Source organism: Trichosurus vulpecula, chromosome 1 (assembly GCF_011100635.1).
Source record: "Trichosurus vulpecula isolate mTriVul1 chromosome 1, mTriVul1.pri, whole genome shotgun sequence".
Lineage (NCBI taxonomy): Eukaryota > Metazoa > Chordata > Mammalia > Diprotodontia > Phalangeridae > Trichosurus > Trichosurus vulpecula.
In genome coordinates, this window is record NC_050573.1 from 535,451,018 (window position 1) to 535,474,369 (window position 23,352).

Sequence of the window (23,352 nt, forward strand, 5' to 3'; positions counted from 1 at the left end):
ATTCTCCCCTCTTTCTGTAGTGGAGAAAGAAATATACGGAAGTGGAAAGTTTCATTTACAACCTTTACGATCCTTGGAAGATTTAGGCATGAGGACTTTGGGGAGACTGGCCAGATTTCCATTCTAACTGAAAATGTGATGTTCCGATTTGAGTTTGTGACCCTCTGGGACAACGCTGTCACTTTCTAATTTGATCTGATTCTCTTTCTCTGTCTTTTATTCAGTTGGGACTAATAAGAAGGGGAAATGGGACATAGCATGCCACTCTTGGTTTTCACCTTGTCAAAGGCAAGCACAACCCAGTGAAAAGCACCTTGCCTCTGGAGTCATAGGACCTGGGTTCAGATTCTGCTCCTGATACTTACTAACTTTGGGACACTGGGAAAGTCACTTAATTTTCCCCTGTCTTCACTTTCCTCATGTGTAAAATAAAGAGACTGGATGACTCTTCCAGCTGTAAATCTAGGATCCCGTGATCCATAAAATAAGAGTATTGGAAGGGACAATAGAAATTATCGAAACCAGTTCATCATGTACGTTAACCTGACGTTGGAGGTTATAGCAGATCTAAGATCTCCATGCTTGGGTTTGTTTTTGTAAGTATCATGTTGTAGATAGAGTTCTTAGAAGATCTGGGTCCAAATCCTACCTCAGATACTTTGCTACCCTGGGTGAGTCACTTAATCTCATTGTGTCTCTTTCATTCAGCCAGTCAGGCAACAAGCATTTATTAAGCACCTACTATGTGTCAGGCACTGTGCTAAGCACTAGGTATACAAACAGGAAAAAGAAATACAGTTCTTGCCCTCAAGGAGTTTACAACACACAAAAGGAAGCTAACGAGGAAGAAAAGGAAATTAGCCCAAAATGAGGAGATGACTGGCCTGGGCACCCTCCTTAAATATAGAGGTTCTGAAAGGAGGCCATTGTTTCATGACTGGCCGATCAGGGGATCACAGACCCTGATATCATTTCTGAACCCCGAATAATAAAGCTATTCTATCTTACCCAGCCCCCTACTACCTTACAGGTGGGCCTCTATAGGGTGTTCAGGAGGACTGCACCTCTGGGTTGAGGGTTTGCTCATCCATCTTTAGCGCACACCCATCCCCCAATTCACCTACGGCTCCAAGGAGCTGTAGCATGTGCAGTGGCCATGATCTGGCAAATTGTCTCTGTAGATAGGCTGAACCAGTGGAGGGTAGCTGGTAGGCAACAAACCCATCAGCGAGTTGGGGGGTGTCTATCTAAAGCATGTGAAGACTTTCCCCAGTGGAAAGGGCGGAGGAGAATAATTTGCTCCAAAGGCCATGAAAGTAGCTGAAGCAGGTGCTTGGAGCACTTAGAACTCATCAGACATTGAAGACGCCAAGGTCATCCACTGTATCGTGTGCCATCGCCAGCCATCCTGACTTCTGCCTTGCCACTGGACTTCAATGACTCTGGAAGAGAGGCTGCCAACTTTGTGCAACTCTGCCTCACTTAAATCCAATTCATGCATGATTCAAGACATCACCCCATGATATCACTGGTCCTCTTTAACTGCATCCAGAGAAAGAAATGATAAAAAGAAGTATGCACAAAATGATTTTACATATATATACATATTTGTGTCTAATGCCAGCTATCTCTAGGGCAGAAGGGGAAAGAAGAAAAAAATGGAAAAAAAGAAATTTACAAGATAACTTTATTATATTTTTAAAAGGAAAAGCAAGTTGCACATAATAGACTTGCAGTTTCATGTTCAATCATCTTTTTTTATTCTATTATGTTATGAAAATGCTTGTTTTATTTCATAAATTAAAAGTCAAATTATTTTTTTTTAAAAAAGAAAGAAAACAAAAGACAAACAACCTCACAGGTCCAAATGTTTCAATTGGTACTGAATTTATATCCTCCTACACCAAGATCCCTGATTTCCTATGACATAACCTTCCAAATGCTTCTATCTCCAGTATTCACCCCTTCCTCTTGATACTCCTACCATTTCCTTGTAGAAGAGCTTTCATGAGAATAGTTTGGTATTATAGTGGATAGAGAGTTGGACTTGGATCAAGGAAGATCTGACTCTGAAAACTGCCTTAGACACTTAGTACCTGTGTCATCCTGGGCAAGTCACTTAACCTCTATCAGACTCGGTTTCCTCAACTGGAAAATGAGGATAATAATGGCACCTGCCTCCCAAGGTTATTGTGGAGATCAGATGAGATGAGGCACGTTAAAGCTTTTGGCAAACCTTAAGCATGGTATAAATGCTTGCTATTATGGAATGGATTAATTTACAAAGGGAGAAGGAATTCATGAATAATGCATGAAATCAGAGTGGTACAAAATTATCTCCCTAGTGATTTCCCCCATGCCTACCATACCACCTGTTCCATTCTCCCATCGTGTTAACTGGGCCCTAATGAGGACTCTTGGACTCCACCTAGTGAGATTTCCTCCTTGTGGGTACCAATAATGTCTCTGTGCTCCAAGATGTTCTACCCAGCTTTGGCTTTAGCCAGCTTCCCCTGCCCTTGGGAAAGACCATTCCTTATATTGTCTATAATAAGCTCTACACACCTGCAACTAATTGGCAAAGTATCCCTATGCCTTGCTGGCCCTGTCTCTCTGCCCACACACCATGCATCAGTATGATCCTAATGAGCTGATCCTGGGGAGAGAAAAATGATGTGTCCCTCTAACTACGGTAATATACTCCAGTCTATCTACAGATGAGTACTTCAAAAAGACATCTCATTTCCACATAGAACTCTAATTAGAGATTCACAGTTGATAGCAAAGTTATGTTTGTTTAGAAATAAAAACTATGATGCTAATCAACTCAGTTTGTTCGGGCCTCCATGAGATATTAACTTGACTTAGATTTTTTTCAATTACAAGTTTTCTTTCCTCCTTATCTTCCCTCCTCACTGGAAAAAAGAAAGATAAAACCCTTGTAACAAATGAGCAAGGTCAAACAAAACAAAATCCTCCACTGGTCATATTCAAAAATGTATGTCTCATTCTGCAAGTTAGATTTCTTTATCCAATTAGCCCTACCAAAGGGCATGGCCTTTTAGGAAGGCTAGAGGTCCCAGGGACAGCACTTACTACTTCAAACAAATCCCCCTTGTCTCTGGTCTTAGAAGAAGGAAAATGGGGGAGAGGTGGATGAAGAAGGAGGGGACTGCATTGGAGCAAACATCTCCAGGCTCCAGAGCCAAACATTATATTCTTAGTGTGAGCATTTACACCACAGAAATAGTAAACTGCTATAAATCAGCCTTGATTTCTTGCTTTGTTGATTGTCTCTAGACTTAAGCGAGTGATGGAAAAAATGTGAATAATGTAGATTAAAATTTAAAATGTGTCTTGACTTTTCAATGTACTGATTTTTAAACATTTGCCAGCACACTGTTGGAGGGAGGAGGTCTATACAGCAGTTCTTTTGAAAAAGATCTGGAGACTTTAGTGGACCTTAAGTTCAGAATGAGTTAAAAGCTTTTTATGGCAGCCAAAAATAAGTTAATGTGACCTCAGAGTGCTTGCAAGGCAGATTGTTGTTCATCCTGTCTGTAACCAGAATGGTGGGGTCATCTTTGGGGAAGTTCTTCACCTTTCCCCAGTGCCTGCTGCTTCTCTTCCGGGGCAGGAAGCCCAGAGACCCATGCCTGGGAGCAGAGAACTTCCTGTATGACGATTCATGGGGCTGGCTGAGGGGAGGTGTTAACTCCAGAGCCATGCCCTATTGGGTGTTAACCTAGTCTACCTGGACATGAACCTCCCAGGGTCCTAGGGGGAGGGGCCAACTCAAGAACCAATCAGCCCCATCATTCAAGCGGCACTTGATGATGTCAAAACCTCTATAAGAGGGGAGAAGACATCTTGAAGATCCCTTTTCGATTGGAACAGCAGGGGTGGCAAGCGTGACTCTGGGCCAGCCCGAGCTCTTGGGCTGAACCTAGATGTTGATAACTATGAATTGTATTGGGTCTGTCTGTTGATATTTGTAATTTGTTTGTATTTTGTTCTGAAGTTCAGGATGCTGGCTTTCTCCCCTGAACTAAATGAATGTTCTGAACTTCAGGGTGCTGGCTTTTTCCCCTGAAGTAAGTGAATGAATCTGTATTTGGTCTGGCTGTTGATGCTTGTAATTTGTTTGTATTTGTTCTGAAGTTCAGGGTGCTGGTTTTTTTCCCCTGAACAAAATGAATGTTATCTGTGTGCTCCCCTGAACTAACTGAATGCTGGATTAAAGTAAACTTGTCAACCCCTTCACCGTGCTTTCCTTGTTTAAGCAGATAAAAAGAACCTGTGCTTTGCCAGGAAGACAGCAGCCTCCTGGGTGCTGGCTGTGGGTGGATCTTACGCCCCCACGGAAGCTGCTAGCCGGATTGTTAAAACACTGTCTTTTCTAAGAGGACCAATGATATCACAAGAGTGATGTCTTGACTTGTGAGTGGATTGGGTTTAAGTGAGGTAGAATTGCACAAAGTCATCAGACTCACTCTCTCCTCCAGAGTCATCAAAAGACAATGGCAAGAGAAGAGCCAAGATGACTGGCAATGGCCCCTGCAAGGCAGAATGTCCAGAACTATAGGAGGGATTGTCTAGTCTGATACCATCTGGAGTATTGGGATCAGTTCTGAGCTCCATATTTTAGAAGAACACCAATAAGCTGGAAAACATCCAGAAGAGGGCAACCAGGCTGGCAAAGAGACTCAAGGCAACCTCACATGTGGATTGGTTGAAGGAACTGGGGATCATTAGCCAGGAAAAGAGAAGACATGAATGGAGGGAAGACTTGTAGAGAAAGGCCATGACAGCTCTCCTCCAATATGTGAAGGGCTGTCATGTGGAAAGAGGCATCGCAATCATTCTACTTGGGACAAGAGGATATAACGAGGAGCAAATGAGGGAAAGTTGTGAAGGGACAGATTTAGGTTTAGTAATTCCAGCTAAGAGCCACTCAAAAGATCGATGAGTTGTCTGAGGAAGCAGGGGATTCTCGCTTTGCAGTATTTATGGGAAAGCTGGAGAACCCCCTTTAAGGGAAGGAGTAGAGGGGATTCTTGCTTAGCCTCAAATTGGACCAGATGGCTTTGGGGACCCCATCCAACTCAGAAATACTGAACATATAGAAGTAGGGTCATTGTTTTCTTCTTCCTACTTCCAGAGGTATTGTCCTTTATAGGATAATAGATTGAAAACTGAACGGTACCTCAGAGGCCACTTAGTCCAACTCCCCCATTTACACATGAGGAACTTGGCTCAGAAGGATGTCACTCAAGGTTACACAGTCAGTAAGTGCTCAGAGTGGGACTTGAACCCAGATCCTTTGGTACCAAAGATTTCCTGGAGCTCTACAAGACACTTTGTTCTAAGGTGGAAACTTACCCTGCCATCCACAGAATCGGAGAACCTCAGAGTTAGAAGGGAAGTCAGAGGTTATAAGGTCAAAACCTATCTGAGCAGGAATCGCCTAATCCTGATGGGGGCTATGAACACTTTTATCACTGACATTTTTTGAACCTGAGAGCCATAAGTCCATCTCTATTTGCCAAGATCTGTCTTCAGTGGAGAGAGACATTGCTACTTTTAAACAATTCTGTTGCATGCAAGGCATTTGTTTTTGCCACAATCACCACATGGTGCCAGGTTTGGGAACAGAGAGATCTAAACCACAGCCTTCTAGCTCCCTGCTGAAAATGCAGGATCAGTGGGCATATGGCAATTTTTCCCAGCAGGGAAACTTTTCTCATTTCATTCACAGACGTCACCCATACTCAATAACAAAGCTAGTAAGTAGATTTTTCCTATTTCTTCCAGAATGGTGACATAGAGGAAAGGCTACCCTCGCATTGTGGCTCACCACTCTCTCTTTCTTTTTCTCTAAGAAAATATTAGAGACAACCTGCAAATATTAAAGTGAGTTGGAGGCTGACCTGGTGAGGCCTTGTGAGAGGAAGGAAATGCCAAGCGTAAATTTTACCTAAATCAGTTAAATTATTTGTAGCATCTAAGTGATAAAGTAAAGATGGACATTGGTGAATTCTGTTTGGTACAAGAGGCCTTGGTCCTCCAAATGAAAAGTTGTTATATTCAGAAAGAAAGTGGGGAAGGGATTGGGCCTATAATTGCATTGTTAGGAGGAATTTCTGAATTACGAAACTCCTCCCAATACGGATTGGCACTGTCTTTGCAGCTTAGGGTTTTAGAGCATTGTGTTGAGCACTGAGAGGCTTCCCAAGGTCACACAACAAGTGTATGTGAAAGGTGGGACATGAAGCCAGTTCCTCCTGGCTCCAAAGCCGGCTCTCTGTCCACTATATCTTGCTGCCTCTCAAGGAGAAAAGTTTCTTTTAATTCTTCTTGACATGCTTTCCTTTTTTTTTAAGGAGGAGGTCATGGCACTATGTGCTTTCATTTAGTCTGAAACAAATATTACTTTAGAAGAGATATTATGTCATTTCAGATGACAACCCTTGTTGGCCTCGTTGGCTCAATCCAACGTAGTTAATAAAACTACTTTATGTTGATTGGTTGAATAATGAGAAGATACAGAAAAAACGTGCCTGCCTTTAAAAAAATTAAACTGCTCATCTCAAACTTTCTATATCATTAGGGAAATAAGTTGTATATGCCTGAAAAAATTCCTATGACAAAACTGTCCCATTTCACCCTGGATGCATCCTCCTACAGCTATTCTTTGTTTCATTGTGAGGGAAGGGCAATACAATCGCTTGAGCTCCAATTCAGTGTAGATGCTATTCACCACCTGGGTAAACTGCTTAATAAATAAATTCAAATAAGTCATTTAATTGAAGCATACCAACAAAATAACAAACAGGAAAATACATACCACAAAACATTCCTTAATCCTTCATGAATGAATGGAAAATAATCCTCCCCATGACTCCCTTGTCAATGGAAAAAACAAGGAACAAGTCTGGGGTTGAGAGTGAGGAGTGGTGGAACTCAAGGCTCCGAAGACATTTGGAAGGAAAGCTGATTTGTTTTGCTGCTGCAACTCTCAAGGTGGCTGCTTGTCTCCTAACCTCTGCCTTAGGAGGAACTGGAGAGAGGGCTTCCTTGTTGCTGTTGTTCTTCTGTCATGTCCAACTCTTCATGACCCAATTCGGGGTTTTCTTGGCAAAGATACTGGAGTAATTTGCTATTTCGTTCTCCAGCTCATTTGACATATGAAGAGACTGAGGCAAACAGGGTTAACTGAGTTACTGAAGGTCACAGCTAGTAAGTGTCAGAGGCTGGATCTGCACTCAGGTCTTCCTGCCTTCAGGTCTCGTGCTCTATCCCTTATGCCAGCTGTATGCCCTGGGGCTTCCTTGAATTGTACCAAAACAGCTTCCTGGACAGCTCTTGGTCTCCTCAGCAGTTATTTGGAGAATCTCTGATCCCACCTACTGCTAATTAAGGCAAGCCCCACCTCCTCAGCTATCACTCCATCCCTGAAACTACCTAGGTCACGTCAGGCTTTTTCAGTTCTAGAAAAGCTTGACTCCATTTCTTTCCTCCCAATTTTTGGTTTCAGGCAAACCCTTATCCACATTGCCCTTAAAACTACAAGATAGACAATGTGTTATAAGCTGGAAGTTCTAGAGATGGTCAAGGGAAGGAGAGATCATTGAGAAATGGAAATGGTGGTCAGGGGGTGCTTCATGGATGATATAGGACTGAACCGGAACTAGTCGGGTGCATATAATATAGATAGATGCTATCCAACAAAATGGCTGCTCTTTTCATATTCTCTGAGCTGGTATAGGATACTTTTTCAGATAGGGACTGAATCTGTGATTTCCTTGATGTAGAGAACTTACTCTAACAATTCAGATCAGTGCCTTCTTGGATATTTATAGCCTTAGAGAGTTGCCTAGAGATGTGAGAAGTTTTAAGTGACTTGCGCAGGGTCATACAGCCAGTATGTGTCAAATAAAAGAGATGAACCCAGGTCTTCCTAGCTCAGAGGCTAGTTCTCTATACATGATTAGGCACAATAATACTTTAGGAGAATGAATGAACTGAATAAAAAGATTACCCATACACACCAAGTGGTCAGAGACCAAATCATTGCCTAAATCAAGCTCGTGGTTGAATGTTGGAGAAGGTGAATTTCAAAATCTCACAGAGAAGGAACAAAAAAAGTTTATCACCAGTCTTAGAATATGAGACCTGGAAGGAATTTTAGAGATTTATCTCGTCTTGTTAGATCTCCTGGACCAACCAGGACAGGCAGTATTCTAGGTTCCAAACCTCTCCCTCTCTTCTTCCTCTATCAGATTAAAGATCATTATTAAAAGGTAGATGTTAGGGGTGGGGAAGGAAGAAAACAAGCATTTATTAGGTACCTATTATGCCTCAGACATTGTGCTAGACTCTTTAAAATATCTCCTGGGACCATTTTACATTTTTCATTTGAAGAAACTGAGGCAAATAGAAAGTTAGAGGCTTGCCTAGGGTCACACAGTTAGTAAATGTCTGAGGCTGGATTTGAACTCGAGTGTTCCTGACTCTCCATCCACTGCACCACCCAAGCTGCCTCTGCATTTTTTCTTGTGGGGGAAAGGAGTGGGGGTGGGATTCATCCTCTGAAGATAGATGTCACTTAGCAAAACTTCCTTGTGTCCCATTTCTTAAGGATTCTTCCCTTTGCTAGGGAAATGATGCTGAGATGTTAATGGGAGATGTGTTAGTTAGTGTGTCCTCTGTACTCGACAACATTTGCCTTTTAAGATCAACGTTTAGTGTCTTAAACCAAATAATTGGACAAAATGGGAACTTCAAGCGTATGTCAGGGACAGTGAGAGAGAATTTTTTTGTGGGGGGGATACAGGAATGGGATGGAGAACTTCCAATGATACTACATTAGCCACCTCATACTCTATGTCTAAGTCTTGGCCTAGACTATTCTTGTTAATACTTTGCCTCTTCATAATGATGATAACATGTCACTTATACGGGGCTTTGGAGGAGTGTTTTACATTACCATATTTCCTTTTTGTTTGTCACAACATCCCCGTGATGCACTTATTTTAAGAAAACTTTAATGGAAATGTAGAATTATTTGCCTGTTCAATGAGTAGGGAAGGGAAGGAGAAAGGGAGAAAATCTGGAACTCAAAACTTCAAAAAAAAAACCCAACTTGAGAGAAAGGAAAACAGGAAACGGCACAACTCAACTCTTCTTGGAGAGAGGGAGTGCCAGGCTAGAATTACATCTATCTGCCCTCTTATATATTGTTAGTTTAGGCAATGTCATTTTCAGGTTCAAACCAACTTTCAATCATTGTTTACCTATTGAGGGAAGGAGAATCCCAAGCTTTTTATCTAAGACTTGATTCCTTTTCCACTGAATACCCGTTTCACTATGAACTCACATAGCAAAACGAAATATGAAAGAAAGATTGCATGGAAGAATGTACGTCAAGCAATATAAAATGAAGGAGCTCTCCCATTGGGAGTGAGGTAACTCAGTTCAATCAAGAAAAAAAAATCACCCAAGGGATGAGACTTTCCCCAAAGTCTCTAGTGTAGCAAACTAGAGATTATAATGGATATAGTGAAGAATGCCAATTCCTCTTAAGTCACCTTCTTTCCAGAGTCTTTTGCCTCAGCAACTTGAAGTAGGGTTGACCTCACCCATCTTTGGTCACAAAGCCAGAAGTACCCCAAAGCAACTGCAGAGTCCAAAGTTCAAAGATTGGATCTCTCCCGCTCTCTCAAATTGCCACCTTGGCCCTGCTCTTCTCTTAGGCTAGGGTCATTGATCTCCACCAATAAGGAGAGAGTCTCATACCAATAGGCTTTGGGACTGGGGTTAAACTTATTGTGTGCAGGCACATGTGTGCACATACACACATACACACATGCACACATCACCAAAACTCTAACAACAAGGAGAAAGCAACAGCTATATGTATACAGTGTTCTCCTCTTAGAAGATATATTTAGTGAATGCCAATTACAGACTTTAGATGGGAAATATGTATAATTTTCCTGGCCAGGGGATCAGAATCTATAGAAGAGAAATCAATGATAATGATGACGAGGATGATTTTTAACAAATGAGTCTCCCTATCTGCCCAGGCTGAAAGTTCAGGGACCATTCATAAGTAACAAAAACGTAATCCCACCCTCAGTCACCTTGGAAGTTTTTGACTTCCTCTGTTCTCAACTTGTGCTGGCCCCTTCCGACCTGGGTAATAGTAGGCATCCATTCTTAGGGGGTTCTTCATACTACTGCCACACTTAGTTCATATACCTGAATACTCAGTCAGGTTAGCCCACTGAAGCTCAGAACTCCTGAGTAAAAGAGCCTCAGACTCCCTGGTAGCTGGGTTTACCGGAGTGCACCACCAACCCAGCAGAAGAGAAAGCTATTAGCTCAGTTGTGTTGTTCTGTCATTTCAGTCCTGTCCAACTGACAAAGATATTACAGTGAGTCACCATTTCCTTTGCCAGCTCATTTTACGGATGAGGAAACTGAGGCAAGCAGAGTTAAGTGACTTGCCCACAGTCACACAGCTAGTAAGTATCTGAGACCTGATTTGAACTCAGGTCTACCCGACACCAGGCCGGGCACTCTATCCACTATGCCACTTAGCTGTCCTCATATACACAGATATACCCACACATACATACATACGTACATATATGTATATATATATATATATATATATATATTCACAAACTGTATGTAGATGTACATATATTATTATACATACTTTTAAAAATCTTAATTGTATTGGTATCCTTTGTCTTATATTATCTTTGTTTCTGAATGTATCCCTCTCTTTTATCCATTCAGCCATCCCTTGCATTAAAGATTAAAAAAAGAGAGGAAAAAATGCAGTTCCACAATCAATGCGTGCCTGATAAAATATGCAACATTTCTCACCCATAGTCCCCCACATCTGCAGAGGGGAAGGTGGCATATTTTGTAAATTTGTCTCCAGAGCCAAATTTATTCATTACATTTATATAGCAATAAGTTGTCATCATTGTTATTTGCATTATCATATATTGTTTTCTATATCTGCTTACTTCCCTCTGTATCGGTTCATCCAAGTCTTCCTATGGTCTTTCTTTTCTTCTTAATGTCCTGTCTTGCTTTGCCTGGGAAAACTCTACAGATGACGTAATGCCTTTGGGGGCCAAACAGTTGAGTCAAGCGAGAAAATGCCTGCCTTGTGTAGGAACGACATCAGCGATATATTCAAGGCAATCAGGATAGTATTTTTAAAAGCTGTCATCCTACAGAATTTCCACTTGAGTGTTTAAATTATAAATATTCATTTGTTTTTGAAAGCTTGGAAAGCTAGAAAGCCACTGGAAAGGTGATCAATCTTGATATGATTATATATATATAAACAAAACAAATGGCATAATTTCTTTCAAGTTATATAGACTTTATTCCTAACATGGACCAGGTGGTTTGAGGAATGTCTGTAGCAAACACATCAGCAGCCACACCAAATTACATCTCAATCAATGTTAAAAGGCATTTGACATTTCCCTTTGATTTATGGATTAACCTTTACATCAAATTCAGTCTAACATTTATTGTTTTCATCAGGCCTGATATTACCGCTGTAACCGCTCACTCGGCTCATTGCAGGAACCTGGTTAAATTAATAGCTTTCCCCTTTGGAGATCACAATTGCGCAACTAATGAAAAGTCTCTTTTACACAGTTGATGGACACTAACCCATAACCAAATAAACCAGGCCCCAAATGGAGACCTACAATGAGTTACATAAATAGACTTGGTTTATCCTCCCATGCATCTGCTTCTGAAATGGCTTAGTGATGGGACTTGAACTAGAAAAATCTCAAGTTCCACTGGAGGAAAAAATACATATTCCTGAAACATTTTTGCTGTGCAGGAAGCAGCAAGTTTACAGATGTCACTGTTTTCCACAAACCTTCCCTTGGCACAAGGAGAATCTCAAGAATGTCAGCAGGGCTCAGCCAAGTTTGTGTGGATGTTAGCATTGTTCTCTGGGACTCAATTATGGACCGAGCTAATCACCTGCATAACTGATCAGCTAAAAGTTAGGCAGAAATAAAAAAAACCCTCATTTACACATGTACACTAGTGTCAACTATATTAAAACACCCTGCTGATTAGGAAAGGAATCCCAGGCTCACTAAAACATTTAAATTGAAGACACATTTTTTCTGGTGGAAAAATAAGACTTTTTTAAGTCCAAATAGGAAACCACTGAGATTTAGGCAAAGGACAATCTACCAGTGAATGAAGTAGAGCCATTTCCTTCAATTTTTTCTTTTTGGGGGGATGGGAGAGAAGAGGAGGAGGGAGAGGACACAGTGGTTGGAATGGATCTGAGGGAGGGGGGGGGAGTATGGTTGTAAGATATTGCTCAGTGCTGTTCGATAGCTGAATGAGTCACACTTACCTAATCTCTTATCTGGAGACCAGTAAGTAGCAATCTAGGTGCCTGGAAAAAGCTACATGAAATATATCCTCAAATCAACTACTATAAGACAAAATTCAGTTAGGGCTGGGAAGATCCCCAGGTCACTTTCCTCTCCTGGTCCTACTTGTGACTCTTTAGGCTTGATCACATAGATCTGCTGCTGTCTCGCTCTGGAACATCTGTGATCCCCCCTCCTTTTGGAACCTCCATTCCAAAGAAGAACCCAGTACTGCCATCCTTTATTCCTCTCCCAACCCTGCTTTTAATTTTCTGGACTTCACCAGTCCACTTCAGTGGTCCTGAATCCAGCCCTGCAGTTTCTCAGTCCTGAAAATCCTTCTTCCCACCCCACCCACCTCCACCTTCCTCCCCACCCCCACCCCTGCCTTCTACCTCTGCCACTTTTCATCTCTCTTTTCTACACTGTCTTCCTCCATTAGAATATAAGCTCAATAAGGGCAGGGACTGCCTTATTTTTCTCTTGTATATTTATCTCCAGCATTTAGCACAGTGCTTGGCACATTTAACAAATACTGTTGATTTGAGTTCTAGGCCGCTGCTGAAGAGGTCAATGGAAGAAGGCCACTGGCCAGAGCTAGGCCAGGGAAGATTTTGTATAGTTCCTTTCCGAATCTTCATGGTGTTGTAACATAATTGATACATTAGGCATGTATATGTATATGTATATGTATATGTATATGTATATGTATATGTATATGTATATGTATATGTATATGTATATGTATGTATATATGTGTTATTTTTTTCTTTCAGTCTATTTGAAGCCAATAGGGGTAGGAAGCACATCGTGTGGTAGTTTCCCATGTTAAGTAACTATTCTTGCCAAGTAGGACCTAAGCTCAGCTATTTCTATACTGCTGAAGGAGTAAAAGTATTATCAATGCCCCCTCATTTTCAGTGCCCTAATTTAAAGTCCTTGCTGCTACACCTTAGTTGTGATTTTGGTTCATAGTCAGGCAACTGGTAATTCTGGTTAGTCAAAATCATAGAACTGGAAGACACATTAGGGATCATCTAATTTTCAAGAATAATTTGTCCAGAGAATTCTTTTTTTTATAAGAAACATGAAACTCATAATTTTTAGTCCTGAGCTAGAGAGGCAGGGATTAGGAGTTGGAAATATGAAATATTCCTTTCAATAAAGGGGAAACCTGGGAGAAAAATAATGCATGTTTGATGATTTTCACCTTGCAAATTGCCATACATCATAATTACTTGGATACATACTTAATTTGTTGCTTTGGAGGAGAAAATATTGCTAGAATCAAAATATTCTGGGAACCCCTTTTCATATCCCCTAGAACACCAGCATTCCTTACAACATGATTTAGGAAACTCTGTTTTGAGTCCAGCCCATTTCTCTTTATAGATAAGGAAAATAAAGTCCAGAGTGTTCCACATGATTTACCTAAAGTCACAAAGCTAATGGTGAGGGGAAAGTTTTTCTCTGGTGGCCCTTGCTTTCCTAGCCTAAAACATTTTCCCCTTTCAATGTCCTCTCATCCTCAGCTCACCACTTCATTTGTCCATTTCTCCTGCCCCAGAGGAAGTGACTGACACCTACATAACTCTAAAATTTGCTAAATATTTTTCATACATTATGGCATTTAATTCTTACAACAAACCTCTCAGCTGGGCACCATAGGTATTATCATGCCCCATTCAACAGATGATGAAACTGAAGCTGAGAGAGGTAAGTGACTTGCGCAGGGTCTCATAGCTAGTTTTTTGAAGAGTAATTTAAACCCATGTTTTTGTGACTTTGAGAACCGTATTTTATTCTCTACCCATGATATGAATGTATCTTATTAAATGAATGACTTCATGACTTAATGTATTACATTTCCTAGGGGAGTTTTAATTTTAAGAGAGAATACCAAATATTTGGTTAACTTGAAAGGATCATCAGTAGGAGAGATGGTTTTTCTTAAAATAATTTTTTATTGATACCATTTTCTTTTTACATCATGTTTGTAACACTGGTCTTTGCCATATTCTGGACTGGTGAGTAGGCAGGCAGAGTTGCCAGGCTCATCTATTTATACTCGCAGGTGGGCAGAGTTGCCAGTCAATTTTACCCTCACCTCTCCCCATCTTTTTATACCTGCCATCATCCCCGTCCTCTGGCTACTTCTCCCTGGGGACATTATTTTTCTCCTAGTCACTCCCTCAACCCCTCTCTTGTATGAGAGTAGTTTCCTTTCCAACTAGACTACTGGCAAAGGCAAAAGCCTGTCTCCATGCTCCAACCAGTTTTTTCCAACCAGAATTTTCAATTCCAAATTCTTTTCTTCCCCCCATCCCCTTCCCTATTTAGAAAACAAAGAAAGCAAAACTCATTACAAATATATATAGTTAGGCAAAACAAATGTCCAAAAAATAAAATGCTTCAGTCTGCACTCTGAGTACATGACCTCACTATCTGGAGCTAGAGAGCATGTTTCATCATGAGTTCTCTGGAACTGTGGTTGGATCTGTCATGAGAAATTTTTTATATCCATTGTGTTAAGCAGAGTTCTTTAGTCTTTCAAAATTGTCTGTTTTTACAGTATTGTTATTGTTGTATAAATTGTTCCCCTGGTTCTGCTCATTTCACTTTGCATCAGTTCACATAAGTCTTCCCTAGATTTTTCTAAAACCATCTCTTTATGCCCATCAACTGGGGAACAAGTTCCATCACAATTGCAATGGGATACTATTGTGCTACAAAAAATGACAAGTAGGAAGCTTTCAGAAAAACCTGGAAAGACTTATATAAACTGATGCAAAGAGAAGTCAACAGAATCAGGTAAACATTGTACTCAGTAACAGCAATATTGTACAATGATTTACCGTGAATCACTTGGCTATTCTCAGCAATACAATGATCCAAGACACTTTCAAAGGACCTATGATGAAAAATGCTACTCATCTCCACAGAAAGAGCTGATGGAATCTGAATGCAGATCAAACATACTTCTTTTTTTTTACTTTATTTTTCTTGGTCTGTGTTTTCTTTTGCAACACGGCTAATAAGTCAATATATTTTGCATTACTGCACATATATAATCTATATCAAATTGCTTGATTTGTCAATGAGGGGGGAGAGGAGAGAAGGAGAGAGAGAATTTGGAACTCAAAATTTTTTTTAAAAGTGTTAAAAATTGTTATTACATGTAATTGGCAAAAATAAAATATTAAAAAAATGAGTAAAATGATCCCCTTCATCATTTCTTACAGTGTAATACATGCCATCACATACAAATACCATAACTTCTTTAGCCACTCCCCATTTGTTGGGAAAAACCCCTCGGTTTCCAATTCTTTATCACCTTGAAAAGAGCATATCTATCTATCCGTGTGTATTGTTGTCGCTGTTGTTTTACATATGGATCCTTTCCTTCTTTCTGTGATCTTTCGGGGGTATAGACCTAATAGTGGTAATGCTTGGTGTCAGTCTCTTAATTCTAGTACCACTCCTCCATTGATTACTTTTATTTATCTTTGTTTGCACACAGATATTTGCATGCTGTCTCCCCCATTAGATTGTAATGAGGGCAGGGACTGTCTTTTATCTTTCTTTATATCCCCAGCACTTAACACAGTGCCTGGCCCTTTGGTTGTTGTTTAGTAGCTTGCATTCATGTCTGACTCTTTGTGACCCCATTTGGTGTTTTCTTGGAAAAGGTACTGGAGTAATTTTCCATCTCCTCTAACTCATTTTACAAGTGAGGAAACTGAGGCAAATAGTGTTAAGTGACTTGCCCAAGGTCACATAGTAAGTATCTGAGGCCAGATTTGAACTCTGGGCCTCCTGACTCCAGGTCCTGTACTCTGTCCACCTAGCTGCCCTTTCGTAGGTACTTAATAAGTGTGTATTGATTGACTGATTGTCAAGGAGACCAACACTTGAAACTTACTCCCCAAACCTGAGAGCCTCCATTTTTAGCATGATGATCTCCTTGTTAAGTCATGAAGGAGACATGGCCAATGGCCCTTTCATTTCTGAATATTTTCCATCATCATCCTCCCCGATATTCCTCCTTCCCCAAAATCAGTGAATTATCTTTTGCAACAAAACAGAAAAAAGAAACAGAAAAAGTAGTTCAGCTAACGTATCTCAGATGTGAGCTGAATCTGACAGTATATGTAACATTCCACACCCGTATATACCATCTCTGAGAAGAAGGAAGGAAGGCATATTCTTTCATCTCTTCTCCAGGGCTAAACTTACTCATTTTAATTTCACAGCATTATTTTGCTTTTTTTGATGTAACAATGCTATTTTGGCTTCCATTGACAGAAGGTCAATATGTTATATTTCACTCCTACTCTAGAGTTCTCCAGTACCCTTAGGGAAGTGTCTATTCACTCTGCCATAAGCTCAAATTCCCACCAAGAGTGTTCCCCTAATTCAAGGGAGTCCTTTACACTGAAGTTCCATTTAAACAATTGATAATCAGGTTAGCTTTTACAAAGGAATATTTATTTCAATGGCATAGCAAGAATAAATATACAAATATCCTCCCTCTACATTTTGGGGAGGGATATGTAACAAGAATGTGGCTAGCAGCTGCTGTAGGGCTGTAAGACCCAAAAAGACCAGCAACAAGAGCTGCCAGCACAGATTCTTTGATCTGCTTTACTAAGGAAAGTAACTTTAAGGGGTTAACAATCTCACTTTAATCACACATACATATGTACATATATATATATACATATGTATATATATGTATATATATATATATATATATATATGTAAAACTCACTTAGTTCAGGAGGAAAAGCCAGCACCCTGAACTTCAGAGCAAATACAAATAGAAATTTCAAACACCAACAGATAGACCTTCTCTGATTCAAGTCTCAATTCATAGTTACCAGTGGAGCATCAACATCTGGGTTTATAAGAGTTGGGGTGGGGGACTCTTAACAACAGCTGCCCAGAGTCTCTTCAAGTCACATGACACTCTTCCAGTGAGAGCCCCGAAGGAAAAAATGCCAACCTCTGAGTTTATATACCCTGTTCAGGGTCAAAAGGCATCACAACATTTGACTCAGACCCATGTGGCCTAAAAGCTTCTGGCGTCACAAACATGTGACTCAAACCCATGTAAATTAGGCTTTCCCTTGAGGTAAGCAGGTCATCAAAGACTCCTGATTTCATCAAAGAAACAAAGGCCTGACTCTTCAAGGGCACTTGATTAAATAAGTGCTCCAAAAGAGAAAACAGTAAAAAAGTCCCACCTTAATTACTATAACAGGATATTCCCCCCTAAATCACCTCAGCATCTGGGAAGGAGAAAGAAATCCAGTTCATAGCTTAGCTCAGTTCCTGTGAAGCACAGTCCCACAAAGATCCAAGAGCAAAGCCTCCTCCCTGCCCCAGCTCCAGGTACCCTGGCTTCTGAGGACTTCATTGCTGGGCTAACAGGGATATCCAATTTGGAATCCTGCCTGTAAGATCACCATGGCCTGAGTCCAAATCCAGCTCGGATTTCACTGCCTCATGGAGATTGTTGTTATCGGTCCTTCATTCTTGAAGAGAATCATGATGTCAGGAAGGAGATGTCATGACTTGCAAGTGAATTGTATTTAAGTGATGGGGGGCTGTGCAAAGTCACCACCCTTGCCTTCTCCTCCAGAATTGTCTGGGTCCAGTTACCTACAATGGCAAACAACAAATGAAACAAACCCTAAATTCATTTCTCAGGACCACAAGGCCTAAAAGACAGGAGGAGCAGGTGAACTTTCTTCTCATCCATCATGAAGAGGACTTTCACCCCTTCTGGGTGGGACTAGAGAGGGAGAGTGACTGTCCCAGTCTGGTCTCAAAACCAAGCAGAACAGCTGATGGGAAGAGAACAGCACATTCAAAGTAGGGGTGATCCATCCTTGATTGGCTGGACGAGGGTACCTCCGGAGGAATCTGACAAGTGCTTTGGCTCCTTGCCAAGGCACACATATCTTGCTGTAGTGGGAAAAAAGGGAACACTTCATAGGCCCTCAGTGACAGGAAAAGGAATCCCACAATCATCCCTGCTGCACATTCATGCACGAGAATTCATTCAACTAGTCCCCCAATCAACAGATGCCTACTTTTTATTTTCATCCTTTCTATCTCAAAAAGTGCTGCTTGGAATATTTTTCTATGTAAAATACCTTTCTTTCTGTCTTTGACCTCTTATAGGGCTTTGGCCAAGTAGTGGGATCACAGGGTTTGAACACTGGATGTTTTAGTCATTTTTAAAAATATAAATCCAAATTTCTTTTTTGAATAGTTGAACCAATTCCCAACAATAGTGTAATGTATCTGACTTTCTACCGCCTTATTTCCATCTTTTATCATTTTTGTTAGTTTGTTGAGTGTGAGGTAAAACCTCAGATTGGATCCTTTAATTAGTGGTGATTTGAAGAATTTTTTCATAGGACTAGGGGAGGTGCTTTTAGGTTGATATTTTTGGGACACTTAACCTCTGCAGTCAATCAGACAGGAAACCATTTGTTTCACTTAGAAATAAGGCTAGCTCTGAAGTCATGTGGGTATTTTCTCAATCACTTAATCAGGGAGAGCTGATCATTGAGAGGTTCAGACTTTGTGCTCAAATAAAAGCCTAATTAGAATCAGCCTTAAGAGTAGGCAGGCGAGGTCCTAGTATCTAAAATTGCACCATTATGCCTGGTGTGGCGGCACATGCTTAAGAGGCCAGCCTCTGGGGAGGCCAAGGCTCACAAGTTGTAGTAGGCTGTGCAGACTGGGTGTCCACCCCAAATTCAGCATCAGTATGGTGGTGAATCCTGGGGGTGGGGGTTGCTAGGTTGCCTAAGGAAGGGCAAATCAGCCCAGATGAGAAACGAAGCAGGGAAAGAAAGTATATGCAAGAATCACTTTTAAGTTTTAATTGGCATTAATATTTTCTCTGGGGCAGTTAGGTTATCACCTCAGTATACCTCAGCATTTACTTAATCCAGCCTCAGACACTTACTAGCTGTGTGACCCTGGGCAAGTCACTTAACACTATTTACCTCAGTTTCCTCACCTGTAAAATGAGCTGGAGAAGGAAATGGTAAACCCTTTCAGTATCTTTGCCAACAAAACCCCAAATGGGGTCATGGAGTGTCAGATACAACTGAAAAATGACTGAACAAAAAGGGAATGATATTGAATAAAGAAGTTCTCAGAAAAGCAGTTTGGAGGGGAAGAGGAAAGTGATTCCATACAGAAGCTGAAAGAGGAGGCCGCCAAGAAAAATCCCCCTTACTTTCCAACTTTGGTCAGGAACAGCGACAGCTCCAGAACCATGAAGAATATTCTCTCTCCAGCTATGCCTTCCATTCTTTGGATCACTGGGAGAAAAGCTATTAAGCATCTTAAAGAATATGGCATTATACCAAAGGATACTCAGAGATTATGTGTCTTTAGATTAATATCCTAAGCTCTCTTTGTGGATCCAAGTAAGGCATTTTACCCAATAAAGAATGATTTGTAGCATCGGTAATCCTAGTCTCAGTTGGCAGTGTTCACACATATGAGGCAGCTGAATGGGTCCACAGCTGTAATTCCTCAGGATAGCAGAGGAAGAAAAGGTTCCTCATTAGACTGTGAGCTCCTTGAGAGCAAAGACTATTTTGGGCCTTTCTTTGTACTCCCAGCACATTGCCTGAGTCATAGTAGGCACTTACTAAATGCTTGTTGATTTAACTTAACTCATAATTCCTTCAAGAGTCAAGTAGGCCCAGGTTTATGTGACCTAAGTGTCATCGTTCAGTAGTATCCACTCTCTGTGACCCAGTTGACCATAGCATGCCAATATTGTCCATGGAGTTTTTCTGGCAAAGATACCAGAGTGGTTTTGCCATTTCCTTCCCTAGTGGATTAAGGTAAACAGAGATTAAGTGACTTGCCCAGGGTCACACAGCTAGTAAGTGTCTGAGGCTGGATTTGAGCTCAGGTCTTCTTGATGCCAGGACCACCACTCTATCCACTGAGCCATGTAGCTGCCTCCAACATAAGCATATACCCTGAGCATAGCAAAGATCAAAATTCCCCAGATATCAGATATTTAGGGGAATATCTATGTACTTGTTCTTCCTTTCGCTGTTTTGCCAACCAGGTGAAAAACAAACACTGTGGGTAACTGAAGTTCATGATTTCATAAGCAATGCTATTGTTCTTTATTCCTTATATATTGAAACATTTGTGTTGGTGGATGAATCCTTAAGTTAAGGATTTTTTTTTTGAAAGAAGGAATTATACAGAGACAAATTGACCCCTTAGGAGTCTGACCCCAGAGAGACCATTCAGATAGGCCAGTAGATATATATATCCACTGGATTCATTCATTCTTCTCAGAAATTTGCTTCTGACTTTCTGGATTTTAACACCATGCCTCAGTACTTGGTGCCTCCTTCCCTGGAACCCTTCTCACCCTGGAGTCTGCCTTGCTAGCTTCCTTCTCCCATTGGTGCATTGCTACAGGAGTCTCCATTTTGAGGAGGGGCCCAGGTCACACATTTGTATTCCTTGGACTCCTTTGTTTCTGACTTTGATATCAGGTCTCAAATCTATCAGCACTGGGGGCCTTCTCATCCTGGAAATTCCAACCATCCTCATGACCTTCTCACAAGGGAAGATTTCTTCAATATGCTGGTCCACTTTTACCATTGGTGAGTTCCTCCCAGCCTCCATTTTGTGGGGCCCAGGCTGACCATGTTTCGTTCTTCTCCCAGCTTTGCCTCTGACTTTCCAGACTTTGACACCATACCCCCTTGCAGGTACTTTGCCCTTCCTCTCCATCTGCCCACCACTGAACACCCCAACCACTGATGAAGGGATCCCAATAAAGCTGCCCCAGCCCCAATATTCTAACTTCTTTATAGGCCTCACTGTATTTACCTAGGCCCCCCGCCAATATCCTAACTTCTTTATATATGCCTCACTGTTCACTAGAACAACAAGGGTGTCCATGAACTCATAGTTCTCATAGAAACAGCAGGCGTGTCCATGTCATGGGATTCTAGCCAGCGCCTCTAGCTAGGCACTGCCCCCAGACCCATTCCTCATATTTCCCACAGAAACAGCAGGTATGTCCATGCACTCAACCACAACCACATCCATCTAGCCTTGGACAGGACTACAATAGTCAGCCAATCAGAAAGCAACACCACCAGGATGCCCAAGCAGGATGTAGACCCCAAGACAATAGAACAGACTTTCTCTAAGTAGGCACCTGTTCAGTGATAGCAAAGGCTGTCCTTTAGGTGAACTTGTGATTATTATAATATCCTTATCATACATATGTACCCCCCAAATGAGTTTTTCTGTATGCATTGTGGGTAATCGTGTGCACGCTTCTGTGTCTGGGGTCCCTCCTCCATTACCTAATCCCTTAACAAACTCCTCCTGCCCTTTTAATATTAATCATATTCCTGTATTCTATGTAAATTTTGATTATGTAATTAGCATCTTTATCCTATAAAATTCCATCTTGCTTTCTCTGAAGTTGCTGGTTCCTCTTGGAACTTAGCCTGCATCATAAGAGGTGTCAATCTCAATAAATGCCTATACTTGGATTAAAGGTGGTCTGACTCTAAATTCTTTGAGATGCTTCCACCACAACACATCATGAAACACCCTGGGTGGGCAGAGCCTAAACCCCACATCCCTGGGTGGGCAGAGCTTAAACCCCACATCCCTGGGTGGGTGGAGACTAAACCCCACATCCCTGGCTGGGCAGAGACTAAATCCCAATACTGATACGATTTTTTTTAGTGGAATTGAAATAAAGAAGGTGAGTTATCATCTGCTTCGCCACTGCAACTCTAAGAACATAGGAGCTTTCCATCTGACTTATAGCTAAAACCCTCTCTATGTGTTGTTTCCCCACTAGAATGTGATCTCCTTGAGAGCAAGGACTTACTTTTCTCCTTGTATCCCCAGTGTTTAGCAAAATGCTTATGTATAGCAAGTATTTAATAAATGTTTCATTCATTCATTCTTCAAAATAATGTTTGGTCTCCTACATATATAATTGACTATTAAATTTCAGCTATAGGTTAATGAAAATAAAAATATAATTTTTTCCCAACCAAGTTCATGAATCCTCCAAAATTAGGCTTCAGGTGCTGACCAGAGGTCACAGATCTCTTCTGTTTAGAGGAGGAGCTGGAACTTGATGCCACGTATCCTGTTCTTTGGGCAGCTAGGTGGCACAATAGATAGAGCACTGGCCCTGGAATGAGGAAGAATTATCTTCCCAAGTTCAAATTTGACCTCAGACACTTTCTACATGTGTGACCCTGGGCAAGTCACTTCAACCTGTTTGCCTCAATTTTCTCATCTGTAAAATGAGCTAGAGAAGGAAAGGGCAAACCACTCCAGTATCTCTGCCAAGAATACCCCAAATGGTCTCTGTATCTGTATTTATAAAGCGGACTGCCCCTTTGATTTGTCAATGTGTCAATTGATATCTTCCCCTTCCCATATTTACTATGCCTATTTAAAGGTGAGAAGGATAAGGGGAAGAATTCATATGAGAGAGAATGAAGAAGTATTAACTAGATGTAAGCAAGATGTGGAATAAAAGAAAAGAGGAGGAATTGTGGGAAACAAATTGTGGGAAATCTGTTTCCACAGGATTAAAACCACTCCCAGCTTTGAGTGATAACGAGATGTAAGTCAGAGGTTCTAATGGTTCTAATCGGAGCTGTGACCCAACAGAACCAGGCTTCTGATCAAGTAAAAGGTCAGAAGCTTGTATGCATACTTAAGGAGCTGTTTAATATTATCCAACACACACCTCCAGGACAAGGCAAGCCAGTTTGAAAGCACACACTATGCATGACCAGGGAGGGGGGAACATATCAAGGAGGAGAACATGAAGTGGGTGGCTCAGGAGGTCGCATCTAGCCAA